Raw genomic sequence first — 14,997 nt, 5'->3', positions numbered from 1 at the left:
GGGCAAAGGCGTCGTAGGCTAGAGTTTGGACCGGTTTGAGGTGAGTAATGATTGTAAATGATGTCCTGAGGGTATGAAACCCCGGATTGCATATCGTTGTGCTATATTGAGATGACGCACACGCTTGATGACGAGCGTGGCGTCATGCACTTTTGGGGATTGTGACTTAGTTCGTCCCGAATGACTATTTTACCGCGTATTTGACTGAAATCTATTTGCTATCATCATGTTTTGGGCGGAATGTCGTATTTGGGCCTCGTGCTACCTATTTGAACCCTTAGGGGATTTTTATTGATATTTCCTCACTGTTTTGACTTTATATTTGAACTCAGTCATGCTATATTTCACTGTTTTCATAACTCAGCCATGTTTACTCTGTTTTAACACTTAAATGATCTTTAAATGATATTTTGGGCTGAGAATCATGTTTTACTATTACCCGAGTGACTTGTGAGGATTCTGACTGAGTAAGGCCGAAGGCCTATATTGTGAGGAAACATTGTTTAAGATTATGAGGCCGAGGGCCTGAGATATGTACGCCACGAGGTAGCTTGTTGATATGAGGCCGAGAGCCTAGTGATGATGCCACGAGATAGCTCGATATTGCGCTTGGGCCGTAAGGGTCCCCTCCAGGAGTCTTCACACCCCCAGTGAGCGCGGGTACCCATTGTGATGTGAGATATAGCCCGAGGGGCTGGTATCGTTCTGAGATATTACCCGAGGGGCGGATTTGTTGACATTGTTCCCAAGGGGCGATCGTTTATGTTATTTATTTTTCCTATTTGCCTGTCATTTTATTGCTTAAATTATTGAAAAAGGCATTTTATGAAGTTTAAACTGAACTCAGTAATTTTACGCATCTTTACTGCTTCACTGTTTTACTGGTTTTTACTGCTTCCTTATATCCTATAATGTGCCTTACGTGTTTTCTTACTTTCAATCTTTATTTATGATTATTACTCACTGAGTTGGAGTATTCACTTTACTCCCTGCACCCGTGTGCAGATTCAGGCGTTGCTGATCCTGCTTGCGAGGGTTGAGAGCTCCCGGCAGAATTCAGAGTTCACGAGGTAGCTGTTCAGCGTCCACAACCCCGTGTTTCTCCCCCTTTATCTCATTTCCTTTCTCTGATTAGTGACTCTGTAGTAGTTTTGTAGACCTTTCTTGTATTTATCCGGATTTGGTAGTTGCTCATGACTAGTGATACCCCAGTATCGGGCTGTGTTGGGTTTATTTTCCGCAACTGTAATGTTCACTGTTCACTTTTGGATTATTTATCATGTTTTAGAATTGATTCTTATTGTTTAATTGCTTAAAACTGAAATGAGAAGTGTCAGTTGGCCTTGTCTTCACGAGAGGCGCCATCATGACCGGGTTCGGGTTTAGGGTCGTGGCAACCTGAATTCCTATACATTGCTTGATCCTTTGCTTAACTATTTTTGTGAGCACGTAATTTTTGCCCATATATGTAATTATTCCTAAAATATATTCAAAATAATTTTTTTATTGCTCTTATAGAATTTTAAGAAGTTTATTTGTGTGCTTGATTGCATTTTATTTTATTAATAGATCATTTGCCTCATTAGGAATATTTTAAAACCATCAATTTTTTTATTTATTATTTATCTTTGCCTTTTTAGATTTTTTTTCGTAGTTTAAGAACATAATTACATAAATACCTTATTAAAATATAAAAATACTTTAGCTTGTTTTGTATGTTAGGTTCAAATTAATAATTAAGTTGGTTAATCTGCAAATTAATTAGCTGTTAGATAATTCATGTAATAGGTTAATTATGCAATTCAAATTCTTAATATTATATTAGTTAATTAGTGGCTAAAATGTAAAAAAGAAAAGAGAAAGGAGAAGGTTTGATTGAGCTCAAAATGGGAACTGGGCCAACACTTACGCCCAGTCTTTGCCAAATCCGCCTCATCCCATTCCCCTGTCTATCCGACCCACCTAGCTCAGTTCCCAAACGACGCCGTTCAGTCCAGGAGCGACGTCGTTTCCCCTTGCCCTCACCTACTAAAACACACTATCTTCCAATCCCTTATGATTAACAGACCCCTTCCCTCAAAAGGAAAACCCTATCCCCCCATCTCTCACCTCACTCTCACATATATTCATTCTCCTCTACTCACACATACAAATTCCCCCAGACTCTTCTCACACAGGATTTTAACATCACTTTCACTCTCACACACGTAGAACTCACAGTCCAAATAGCTAGAACAAAAGTTTTTGAATTGAAATTGAAGCTCAGATCTGAAATAGGAAAAATATCAAAAAACAAAGAGAGAAAACAAAAACAAAACAGCGTAAAAGAGGGATTTCTGTCGCTGTGGAATTGCAGTTTATTTGCTCTCATATTCTTGGTTCTAACAGGTTAAAATCCTCGCGATTTACTGCTGATTACTGGCCGTGATTGTTGGCTGAGCTTCGCCCCATTCCCTTCCTCCACAGTTTTGTTGAAGTCAGTTATTTTTTCTTTGTCCATCAAGGTACTGTTTTCTCCAATGTAGATATGCTATTTTAAATGAGATTTATGTTGACATTATTAGTGATACTTTATTGTTTAAAGTTCATGTCAAGCTTTCTCGTGTTTAAACCTTTTTAGAATTTAGACTCGCAATGCAATTTTGCCTAAAACAGTCTATGACTCTTCTGTGGCTTATCTATGAACATTGATATTTGTTTGCTCAAATTGATTTCGTTGTTACTGTAGTTGATTCATGTGGTTTGAAGTATATAGAGTTGACTTTAAAGTGGTCAGATCTATTCATCTCATATGCCAAATTACAGGGTTAGCTGAATTATTTTGATGGAATTAAACCTCCATTGCTCATTTCGTTTTAAAACTAGTATGCATTAGATCAAAAAATGGAATTCAGAGCAAGGGACTTCAAAGTTAGTTATTATTGATTGATACAGTGGTTATATATGTGGCTTATCTTGTTTTTGGTTAATACATGAGATTTTATTTTATAAAGTCATGGTAGTGTTTCTGCTTATATGAATTATTATGTTGTCCTGACATATCATGTTAAAAGTATGACTGTAAAATATGGAAACAATAGGAATAGAGTAAATCTGGAATATAGATTGTTGAGGCAATAATCGGGCTACTGAAGTTGTGTATTTGCAAATGAACGCTAAGGTCGAGTTAATTCAGACTGACATGTGATAACTAGGGATTATGATGCATTTTATACTCCTTACATGAGTTTTGATTAGAAATGTGTACAAAATAGTCCCAAAGGCTTACATGTTGTACTTGATTGCAGGGTTTGGTCAACAAGGTGACAATTCGTCAAAACCAGCTCAAAAAGGAGTGAAACATGCACAAGTACCAAGAACAAGTCCAAGCACAGTATAACCTGATGCGGTCGCACTCCATTCTGTGCGGTCCGCAAAGAGGAGGTTCAGAGATTTCTCAATTCAGACATTCAAGCAATGCGGCCGCAAAGCATTTCATGCAGACCGCATTGGCTTCATTGCGGCCGCACTCGATTTTGTGCGGTTCACAAAGCTAGAGTTCAGAGAGTTGCTAATTTTGAGAATATTTCCAATGCGGTCCGCGGTCCTTTTTGTGCGGACCGCAATAGAAGCCACCGCGGCCGTGGTGTATTTTGTGCGGCCCGCGGTGGCCAAGTTCTGAGAATAAAAGTTTCAAGCTAAGAGCCTTAGTGCAACCGCACTCGATTTTTTGCGGTTCGTACTAGCCCCGCAGGAGTATTTTTGTCCAGAAAATTTGGCATAGTATAAATAGTTTCTTTTCCCATTTTTAGGTAATCAGTTGGATTGTAGACAGCAGCTGCGCTCGTGAACAGTGTTCTATTACTATTTTGAGTAATTTTACAATAGTTTTATCATTGAATCTTCAAGTTTTAGCTAGTAATTAAATATTATGGGTTTTTCTTCATCTATTTCTTTGTTTTTTCTATTATCATGAGTAGCTAGACCCATTAGCTAGGGTTGTGGCTCAACCCTAGTGTGGTTAATTGATGGGTCTTGTATTTTAAGGCTTGAATGTCTATGAGTTTTTGATATTTGGACTAGTTTATTATTTTAATATTGAATTAGTGGTTACAAACACTAGTTTATGCCTATTTGACTTGGGCTCTTCTTGAGAAAGAGAGCCTAAGTCTAGGAAAATTAGTCTAACAAGGAATTCGGGTGTATTCAAGAGATTGATATCCCCAATTAAAGGATTAAATCTAGAGATAGTAATACTCGACTTGAACCTCAATTGCTTGCACAAATTATCATACCCAATTGATCTTGAGAAAGTCAATTAGGACAAAATCACTCAAACTGCCGAGAGGTATAGAGCGAAAGTATCGTGCAATGGTTATATCATAATCCCCAAATATGATAACCTAGCCTTAGACTCGAGAACCCGTAAAGTATCCACCTAGAAGAAAGTTACTTCCCTAGTGCCTTCTTAACTCTTTAGACCTTCAATAGTTTACTCTTAGCTTAACTTAGTTTAATTTAGCATCTTAGTAGTATAAATCTAGAAGTAATATCAAACCAACTACGTTTAGAAGTGTAATTAGGAACAATTACGCAACTGTAACTTAGATAGAAAACTCAATTCCCATTTCTGGCTCCCTGTGGAAATCGATCCCGACCTTCTAGGGTAAAAGCTGCTTCGACCACTCTTGCTACTTTGTAGTAGTGCAGGGTTGCCTCGATCACTTTTTGGCGTCGTTGCTGTGGAGCTAACAGTTTTGGCTATCTATCTAAATAGTTTTGTGTATTGTTCTTCATTCCTTCTGTGTTACTAATTTTTGTTCACAACTTCAGGTACAAAATGGCAGCAAATTTAAACAACGCACCTCTTGGAGATATTCCTCCGGGGGAGGAGGTACATGGAAATATTGATGATGAGGTCCCTGTAGTACCTCAAGCTCAAAGGAGAGGCCGACAGGCCAATGATAATATTCCATACCCTCCCCCGCCATCTCCAAGAGTGGCTTCTCGAGTGCTTCCAAACCATAGCTATGAAAACACGATTGTCCCACCCCGGATTCGGGCGGGCAATTTTCAAATTACCAATATGATGCTGACATTGCTTGAGCAACATGGTCATTTCACAGGAGCTGCCAATCAAAATACTTACAAACATCTTAAGGGTTTCGTGGATACCTGTTGGGGGAGCAAGCAAACTAATGTGTCCGAGGATGCACTTCGGTTGAGATTCTTCCCATTTTCACTTAGAGGGAAGGCATTGGATTGGCTTGAGCGACTTCCCAACCATTCCATCACTACTTGGGATGAGTTGGCGGACAAGTTCATTGCAAAGTTTTTCTCACCGGGGCTTATGGAAACATTGAGAGATAAGATCTTAGCCTTCAAGCAGGAGCCCACCAAACCATTACATGAGATTTCAGAGAGCTATAGAACAATGGTAAAGGAATGCCCCAACAGTGATATGACTGAGGTGATGATCCAACAGACTTTTTACCGGGGTATTAACACAAAAAAACCAGTGCATAGTGAACCAACTTGCTGGGGACAACTTCATGAAGATGTCTTATGATGAGGCTTGTGACATTCTTGACGAGATGGCTGACACTTCCTCCGCTTGGCAAAGTAGAGCCAATGTGCCCTAGGGTGACCCCACGGTCATTCATTTGCACAAAGAGTTACATGATCATGGGCAAGCTATAGCAGAACTAACAACAATAATGAACCAACTCGCAAAGGCACAGTTGCAACAAGTTCAAAATCCTCACCAAGTGAATGCCATGAACGGTGTCAACATGCTAGTGAACAAAAGAAGACAAAGAGGTCAACAGAACCAAGAGAGTTCAGAGCAATTTGACAATGATTGTGGTGGATTCCAAGATAATGATTATGATGGGCAGAATAAAGAGGTGCAATACATGAATAATTATCAAAGCCAAAGGGGAAATTCTTCCAACCAACAACAATGGAGACCCCAAGGAAATTGGGGCAATCAACAACAACAAGGCAATGGTAATTGGAGGAACAACAACCAAAATTCAAATTGGGGCAATCAGAACAATCAGGGTAATTGGAATGGCAACAACAACAACTGGGGTGATAACAACAATCAGGGAGGTTGGAACAATGACAATCAAGGAAATCGGGGGCAAGGCTTTCAAAGGCCCTTAATGTACCTGTCACACCTCCTTTTTACATACCCGAGAGGGTACGAGGGAGTTTTTCCAATTAAAGGACAATCGAAACGGGATTGGTTTATTAATTTCAGAGTCGCCACTTGGGAGATTTAGGGTGTCCCAAGTCACCAATTTTAATCCCGAATCGAGGAAAAGAATGACTCCATATTACAGTCTGCGCACCAGAAATCCGGATAAGGAATTCTGTTAACCCGGGAGAAGGTGTTAGGCATTCCCGAGTTCCGTGGTTCTAGCACGGTCGCTCAACTGTCATATTCGGCTTATTTATCTGATTTTAAATACCATTATGAACCAATGTGCCAATTTTAACTTTTTACCGCTTTATTGTTATTATTTCAAAAGGATGTGAACATCGCTTAAAACATGTCTTTGGACTGCGTCACATGAAATGCACCCACAATCTGGAACATATTTTATTTGATGTTTTGGGATTTGGATCTGGGTCGCATGAAATGCACACCCCAAGTTTTAAGAAAGTAGATTATTAAACACGCACCTAAAGAGACTATCGTGTTATTATTTTGGGAAGGGCCGTGAAATTTGCTAAACGGCCCGTCCCGGAATCTAAGTATTTAATATATACATTTAGAGGGCCCCGCAGCTTCTACATTTTTGTTTGTCGAGGCTCGTCTCATTTTTATTTTAAAGGATAAACCTATAATGACTATATTTCCTATTAAGTTCGTCTCTAAAATAAAAGAAAATCTCTTAATTATTTACATGCTTGCAGATTATTTATAGCAGGATCCGAAATGCTTTTACAGAATAAGGAAACGTGACCATGCATACAGACAGCTGATCGAACATTATGGGCCCAAATCCAGCTCATGCGGAATGGGCCAGACCTGGGCCACTGTTTATCCGAGGCGGGTCTGTTTGATCTGTTTTGACCTGGGCTCGACCTTCATAAGGTTGAGGGGCGCGGACTTGTGCTAATTGTCATAAGGGTGTGGCTTGATAATTATAACAAGGCAGTTTATCAAAAGAGAATGAAAACTAACTGAGGCGGATAGTTTTATTCTTTGACATGCATTAAAAGAGAATGCTAATTACAAAACACAACTAATTTCCAAGACATAGCCTAGTATACTGCCAATCCTTTTGTCTGTCAACCTAACCAACATATGATATTAAACCATACTACATTTTTTGTATTCACTATATGAAAGGACCAACTCCAATACCCAAACAAGATTGTAAACCATTACACACTACATGATCATCTATATAGCAACTACATGTGGACATAGATGTCTTCAAATCTTCCCTTTTGTATTCATGCTCGACTTTCAAATTACATGGACAGTATTAGTTGTGTACCTGGTATAGAGGAACAAAAGAAGAAGGAAAAGGATCAGCTGAGTAGTACACAGCAAACAACAGCAACAGCAGATTCACAGCAACAACACAGCAACAACAACCAACCAACAATGATGAAGCTCAGCAAGGAGTCGAGCAACAAATAAACAATCCCAGAAAAACAGAGTAGGAAACAACAGCCCAGAATGTTGAATGTAATAGCAACAGAAATCCAATGACCACAAGAAAGCTTGGCAAACGACAGAAAAGCAAAACCACAAAGACAACCTGATCAAACTGGACTTTTACACAGTTTCTTTTAGACAATACTCATTCACAGTGTTCTGAAATTTATTTCTGTTTTTCCTTTTTCAGTTTTCTTACTCACAGAATCTCTCAAGACTCCAAAAAAATGAACTCCCTTTCTAATGGAAGGTCTGACTCTTTTATAGCCTAACCTTAACACTTTACAATCTGTTTGACAACTCAAAATTCCCCCTCCCTGTTGTTTTTCCACTCACTTATTTTAAATAACAAAACTCCCATGAAATCCCTGACAGCCCCTCTCTCTTTTTGTTGTTAAAGTGTCCTAATCTCTTGTTTATTTAACCAAAATATGGGCAGCAGGAATATAATCTGACAGCACATGCTGTCCCATTATTTTAATTCCTTAAAGCTAACCATACACAGGCTGCCCACGGTCTAAACCAAATAAACATGGCATCATATTTAAAATCAAAGTCTGAACTGCCATTATAACCTTCCCCTAGATGTTCTTTAATTCAATTTGAACAAAATCAATAGGCAATACAATTCAGTTCCTAATGGGATTCAAATACGATCACAGCAGAAATAAACAACATGAATCAAGTTGTTACCATTAATGACTGAAACTAATTGACGACATATATCGACTCGACTATATTAATCGTAACACATAACAATCAATCGTTCATATAAACAACACGTACAGAGTCCCGAATGACTTCAGACAACTTTGTTCAATCACTGGGAACCTATATGAATTAACTCGTTTGACGACTAATCTAATCGAACATGTATATCACAGAATACATTCAAAACACACATAGAAAATCAACCGACCAAATAAAAGGTTTTTGCTAGAGATGGAAGAAATCAGGAAAAATAACAGATAATAACAAACAACAAATCATGCTGACAACTCAATCAAAACTAAAAGGAAAAGAGGACACTTACTGGGGAAGTTTAAACCGAAACGACCCAAGTCCGACTTAGCTTTGACCATTTGAGGCCAACCAAACTTTAATCAGGGTGTTCTCACATGAGAACACCTTGATTAAGGTCTATTAGACCTCGAACCTTTGTTAAGGTCGGCTGGATTCCATGGCTATCCGTGTTCAAGGTTTTGGATTTTCAGATCTGGTTTTTTAGGAGTTGCGGGTAGATTCGGACCAAACCAAGTTTGGTTTGGTCACGAGGAGGGTCAGGGGAGTGTCTGGTATGAAGATGGGGTGGTTTGGTATAGATCAGAGTTCGACTCAAATCTTCAAATGAAGATTCGAGACGAAGGAAGGTGATTCGAGGCAAATGGATAGCAGATCCATGTTTAGGACAGTGAGGTGGTCCTAGGGTGTTCAGGAGGTGGCCACCGGCGTCCATGCCGCCGACTTTAATGGCGAGGGAGATGGGGCGGCTAGGGTTTCTAATGGGAGGTCTGGGTTTGAGCTTTGGGGACGACGGGATGGGGTGTTCGTATAGGGGGTGTGGGGTGTAAGGGAAGGCTTATATATGGTCTAGGGGTTTAGATCTGAGCCGTTGGATCAGATGATCTTAACGGTCAGGATCCATTCACTTAGGGGAAACGGTGCCGTTTGGGTTTTGGTAGTGGGTAAGACCGGGTAAGGCTGGATCGGGTCAAAAATTGGACGGGTTTAGGGGGAAAACCTGGGTCCGTTGGATCAAGGGGTTGGACGGCTCAGATCAATTGCCTAAGACGACGTCGTTTGGGGTTAAATGAGTGGCCTGATCAGGACCGTTTGTTTGAGTCAGATCAACGGCTCAGCACAGGGACGCTGATACGGCGTCGTTTTGGGACGTACCCGGGCAGCTTGTTTGGACTGGACCTGTGTCCTGGTTTTGGGCCTGATTTTAATTCATTTTTGGCCCAAATCAACCCTTTCTTTGTTTTTTCTTATTTTTTTTAAAAAAAGTGAAAATAACAAAAATAAATAATGAAACAAAAAATGAAAAGAAAACAAACAACCATGTGACGCTTCAACACAATTATCACACCAAATTAAAATATTTAAGCAAGTTAAATCGCAACCTAGGACGAACGACGCCTATATATTTTGAATTTTCGTTCTTTTTTAACGACCGAATTACGATTTTGACTACCCTGACAGACATGTTTTTGTATTTTGATTGGTAAGATTAAATGCAAAATGGGCAGACCCACACATGACTAATAACACATGTCACGGAAAAACGACAAATTGTACAGTGAGGCCATTTATCACTATTTTTTGTTTTCCTTTTGGAGTGATTGCTCGTGAAGCAAAAATCACGTGCTTATAGCTGCCCCTCTTTGCCCGAAGACACGAAGGGTTTTCGCGCAAAGATAAATCAAGCGATTTTTGCTCGTCCGAATACTCCGTGTGAAGCATTTTTGAAAAAGATTTGACCGAACCTTTGCTTCAGAGGTTTCCTACATATCCTAGGCTGAACAGGAATCAGGTCAATGTAGTTCGGGAAATTTTGGTAGCTGGGACTACCGTGCGATTGTAGTGCTTGCTGCTGTTGTGCGCTGTTGCATGCTGCCGTAGGATGCTACCGCTCAACCGATCTCCCTGTTACATTGTTCTGAAAGGAAAAACAAGAAGCTAAGCTAGACTATGGATCATGAGGTTTCATCTATCTTCAACTTGTTCTTGTTGCCTTGCTTTCTTGTCGGCTAACGCTTTCCTCTGATGCCTTTATTTTGTGAACTTGGGGGATGATACTGGTCCTTCGCCTTTTCTGAATGCCAGTTTTCATCACTTCGCTTGATCTGCTGGGAACATGGCCCTCTTCTTTAAGCCTTTCAATGGTTTCTCCAGTGGTATGGCTTTCTTCATCAAAATTGTTATGTTGAATATGCTATAACGTTCCCAAACTGCTCCTTTTGAGACGCGTTCCTTCTTCCTTTTGAATCGCGCGCTTGCTTTTGCAGCCTTCTACTTCTCGGTGCTGGGGATTTTATTGTTTCCTGCTTGGGGATCTCTGTTGTAACCTTCCGCCTTCAGGTGGGGTTGCTGATTCCAAAATCTAGAGCTAAAAAGTATTCCCGCATGTTACTGGTGGGCGACCTAGGACTTAAATGTATTCCCGCATTATACTGGTGGGCGACCTAGAACTTAAATGTATTCCCGCATTATACTGGTGGGCGACCTAGAACTTAAATGTATTCCCGCATTATACTGGTGGGCGACCTAGAACTTAATGTATTCCCGCATTATACTGGTGGGCGACCTAGCACTGAAATGTATTCCCGCATTATACTGGTGGGCGACCTAGAACTTAAATGTATTCCCGCATTATACTGGTGGGCAACCTAGAACTTAAATGTATTCCCGCATTATACTGGTGGGCGACCTAGAACTTAAATGTATTCCCGCATTATACTGGTGGGCGACCTAGAACTTAAATGTATTCCCGCATTATACTGGTGGGCGACCTAGAACTTGAATGTATTCCCGCATTATACTGGTGGGCGACCTAGAACTTGAATGTATTCCCGCATTATACTGGTGGGCGACCTAGAACTTGAATGTATTCCCGCATTATACTGGTGGGCGACCTAGAACTTGAATGTATTCCCGCATTATACTGGTGGGCGACCTAGAACTTGAATGTATTCCCGCATTATACTGGTGGGCGACCTAGAACTTGAATGTATTCCCGCATTATACTGGTGGGAGACCTAGAACTTGAATGTATTCCCGCATTATACTGGTGGGCGACCTAGAACTTAAATGTATTCCCGCATTATACTGGTGGGCGACCTAGAACTTAAATGTATTCCCGCATTATACTGGTGGGCGACCTAGAACTTAAATGTATTCCCGCATTATACTGGTGGGTGACCTAGAACTTAAATGTATTCCCGCATTATACTGGTGGGCGACCTAGAACTTAAATGTATTCCCGCATTATACTGGTGGGCGACCTAGAACTTAAATGTATTCCCGCATTATACTGGTGGGCGACCTAGAACTTAAATGTATTCCCGCATTATACTGGTGGGCGACCTAGAACTTAAATGTATTGAAATTAATTCCCGCGTTCCTCCGAGAAAATTTTTGACACTTGACAGAAAATTTTCTGCCCCGGTTTTTGGTGACTTCCCTGGCGTTGCATCTTGCTGCCATCATCAATCCTTTGTTTTCCTGTAGCAAACAAAAGGATCTAATTAGTTTTAATCGTGGTGGTAGGGAGTGCCTTTCCGGCGGATTATTTTTCCTCTCTTCCCTTTTTCTTGCTCTATGTCCCCATAATTGGTTAGTGGACGAAATTGCCTGCCGGGGGTCTCTAGCCTGCTGGGGTTGGTTTTCGATTTGTTCCCTTTTCTACTTTCTCTTTAAGCACATGCTGTGGGAATCTGCTTTTACTCCCGAAACCATTCCCTTTGGGAGCTTACTTCCTCCAAAACTGCGAGACACGATCATTGCGTTGCCTGGGGTCGGCCTTTAAAACTGTTTGTGTTATCCTGTATTGGATGAATTCCCCTTCGGTCTCTGGTAGTAAGCTTTGAAAAATCCTTTTCAAGACAAATTTTAGGAAGAGAAATAAAAGCTAGAAAAGGAGAAAATCTTTCTGAACCCATATTTGGTGGGGAGAAGAAACTCAGAAGAACTTATCTGGAGGACATGACTGGTCCCCGTGATCATGACGTGCACCATAGATTCCCGACCCAGTCTATTTGTATCAATCGATTTGCCCGATGGTCTGACTTGTTGGGGATGATAAATGACTGTCCATTTCGTTGCAAATGTGGTCGCTTTTTGTTGATCTGTCTTGTCGCCTCATAGTGCCCTTCGAGGGGTTTTCACTAATGAGACTCTCTATTTTCTCTCATCTCCCGGCACCTTATGGTGTCTGTGAAGGTTTTCACCAATAAGACTCTCTCATTTCATATCCCTCCTCTTACATCGCCTCTCGGTGCCTGTGAAGGTTTTCACCGATAAGACTCTCTCATTTTATTTCTTTCGAGGAATCGGGGCGTTTGTAGATACGGCCCTATCTTCTGGAGATTCCTTTGACCATCAATTCATTCCCAGTCTTACGATCCTCTTCTTTGCTGGGGATCGGCGTATTATTCTCGGCCTTATTTGCCTGACTCGACATCTCTTGAACATTGATCGGGAGGTCTTTTGGACGTTGATGTTGGTTTTGGTGTGGAGTTAAAGAAAGGCTATAAAAATGAAAATAATTTGATGGGTGATGTGCTACAACTTTTGGAATCAAACCTTTGTTGGAACTTAAAACATAACCTCTGCCCCAGTTTTCTTGCTTGGGGAATTTTATTTTTTACACTTATGTTGAGCTATGTGCGTTACGCACATTGTGCCTATTATGCACACTATGTACATTATGCATCCTATATTCACTATGATGCACACTATGACCGAGCCGTGAGGCGCCTACGTATCCTCTTCGAGGATTCAGGTCAAACGTAGTTCCCACGGTTTTGTATTTCTTATGATTTTATCTTCCTTTTTCTTTTCCTTCTTTTCATTTTCTTTTTCTTTTCTTTTTTTCTTTTTTTCTTCTTTTTTTCATGTTTTTTTTCCATTAGTGATTCCAAAAGAGGGGTATGAAAGAATAACTTAAGGCTCAAAGGGGGAAGCAGGGGTTAAAAGTGTTTGGATAGAAGAAAGAATTGCCTCCGTCATCTCATTATCCAATAAATGCCAAATACAAACAAATAAACCAAAAATTGCCATAATTAAAGAAATTACGCATAATATCTCTTGACCGCATCTGAATTGATAGCCATGTCGACACATCTACCTTCGACATCTGTCAAACACAAAGCACCGTTGGACAATACTCTGGTTACGATATAAGGCCCTTGCCAATTTGGGGCGAATTTGCCTTTTGCCTCGACCTGATGTGGGAGGATCTTCTTCAATACCTGCTGCCCTACTTCAAACTTCCTGGGGCGCACCTTCTTATTATATGTTCTTTCCATTCTCTTCTGGTACAACTGACCATGGCACACTGCTGCCAATCTTTTCTCATCTATCAGGCTCAACTGTTCCAATCGAGCTTTGACCCATTCATCATCATTAATCCCGGCTTCAGCAACAATTCGGAGGGACGGAATTTTGACCTCCGCCGGTATTACGGCATCAGTTCCGTATACCAACAAATAAGGAGTTGTACCTATGGAAGTCCGGACAGTAGTGCGGTAACCCAACAAAGCGAAGGGTAATCTCTCGTGCCATTGTCTAGATCCTTCCACCATCTTTCGCAGTATCTTTTTGATATTCTTATTAGCTGCTTCGACCGCTCCATTCGCCTTGGGACGATATGGGGTGGAGTTGCGGTGTGTAATCTTGAATTGTTGGCATACCTCTCTCATCAGGCTGCTATTAAGATTCGCACCGTTATCCGTGATGATCACTTTTGGGATCCCAAATCTGCAGATGATATGGGAATGGACAAAGTCCACCACTGCCTTTTTGGTTACTGATTTGAAGGTTTTAGCCTCAACCCATTTGGTGAAGTAATCAATGGTCACTAGAATGAACCTATGACCGTTGGATGCTGCCGGCTCGATGGGCCCAATGACATCCATGCCCCATGCCACAAACGGCCAGGGTGCTGACATCGTATGTAACTCTGTTGGCGGAGAATGAATCAAATCTCCATGTATCTGGCACTGATGGCATTTCCTCACGAAAGTGATACAGTCGTGTTCCATGGTGAGCCAATAACACCCTGTTCGAAGGATCTTTCTTGCCAATACATATCCGCTCATGTGTGGCCCACAAACTCCAGCATGTACCTCTGCCATAACCGTCGTTGCTTGACTGGCATCTATGCATCTCAACAATCCCAAATCCGGGGTTCTTTTGTACAATACTCCTCCGCTGAGGAAGAAACCATTCGACAAACGCCGAAGGGCTCTTTTTTGGTCTCCAGAGGCATGTTCTGGATATATCCCCATTCTGAGGTATTCCTTGATATCATGAAACCAGGGTTCGCCATCTGCTTCTTCTTCTATGGCATTGCAGTAGGCGTGCTGATCACGGACCTGGATGTGTAGAGGATCAACATACATTTTGTCAGGGTGGTGCAGCATTGATGCTAAGGTGGCTAAGGCATCCGCAACCTCATTGTGAACTCTCGGGATGTGTTTGAACTTTACCGATCGAAATTGCTTGCTCAGATCATGCAAGCATTGTCGGTATGGTATGAGCTTTAGATCTCGTGTTTCCCATTCACCCTGAATTTGATGTACCAAGAGGTCCGAGTCTCCCAAGACCAAGACGTCTTG

The sequence above is a fragment of the Nicotiana sylvestris genome, chromosome 4 (assembly GCF_000393655.2).
Source record: "Nicotiana sylvestris chromosome 4, ASM39365v2, whole genome shotgun sequence".
In the NCBI taxonomy this organism is placed as follows: domain Eukaryota; kingdom Viridiplantae; phylum Streptophyta; class Magnoliopsida; order Solanales; family Solanaceae; genus Nicotiana; species Nicotiana sylvestris.
The sequence above is the reverse complement of the archived record's forward strand: the minus strand, read 5'-3'. Positions refer to the sequence as shown.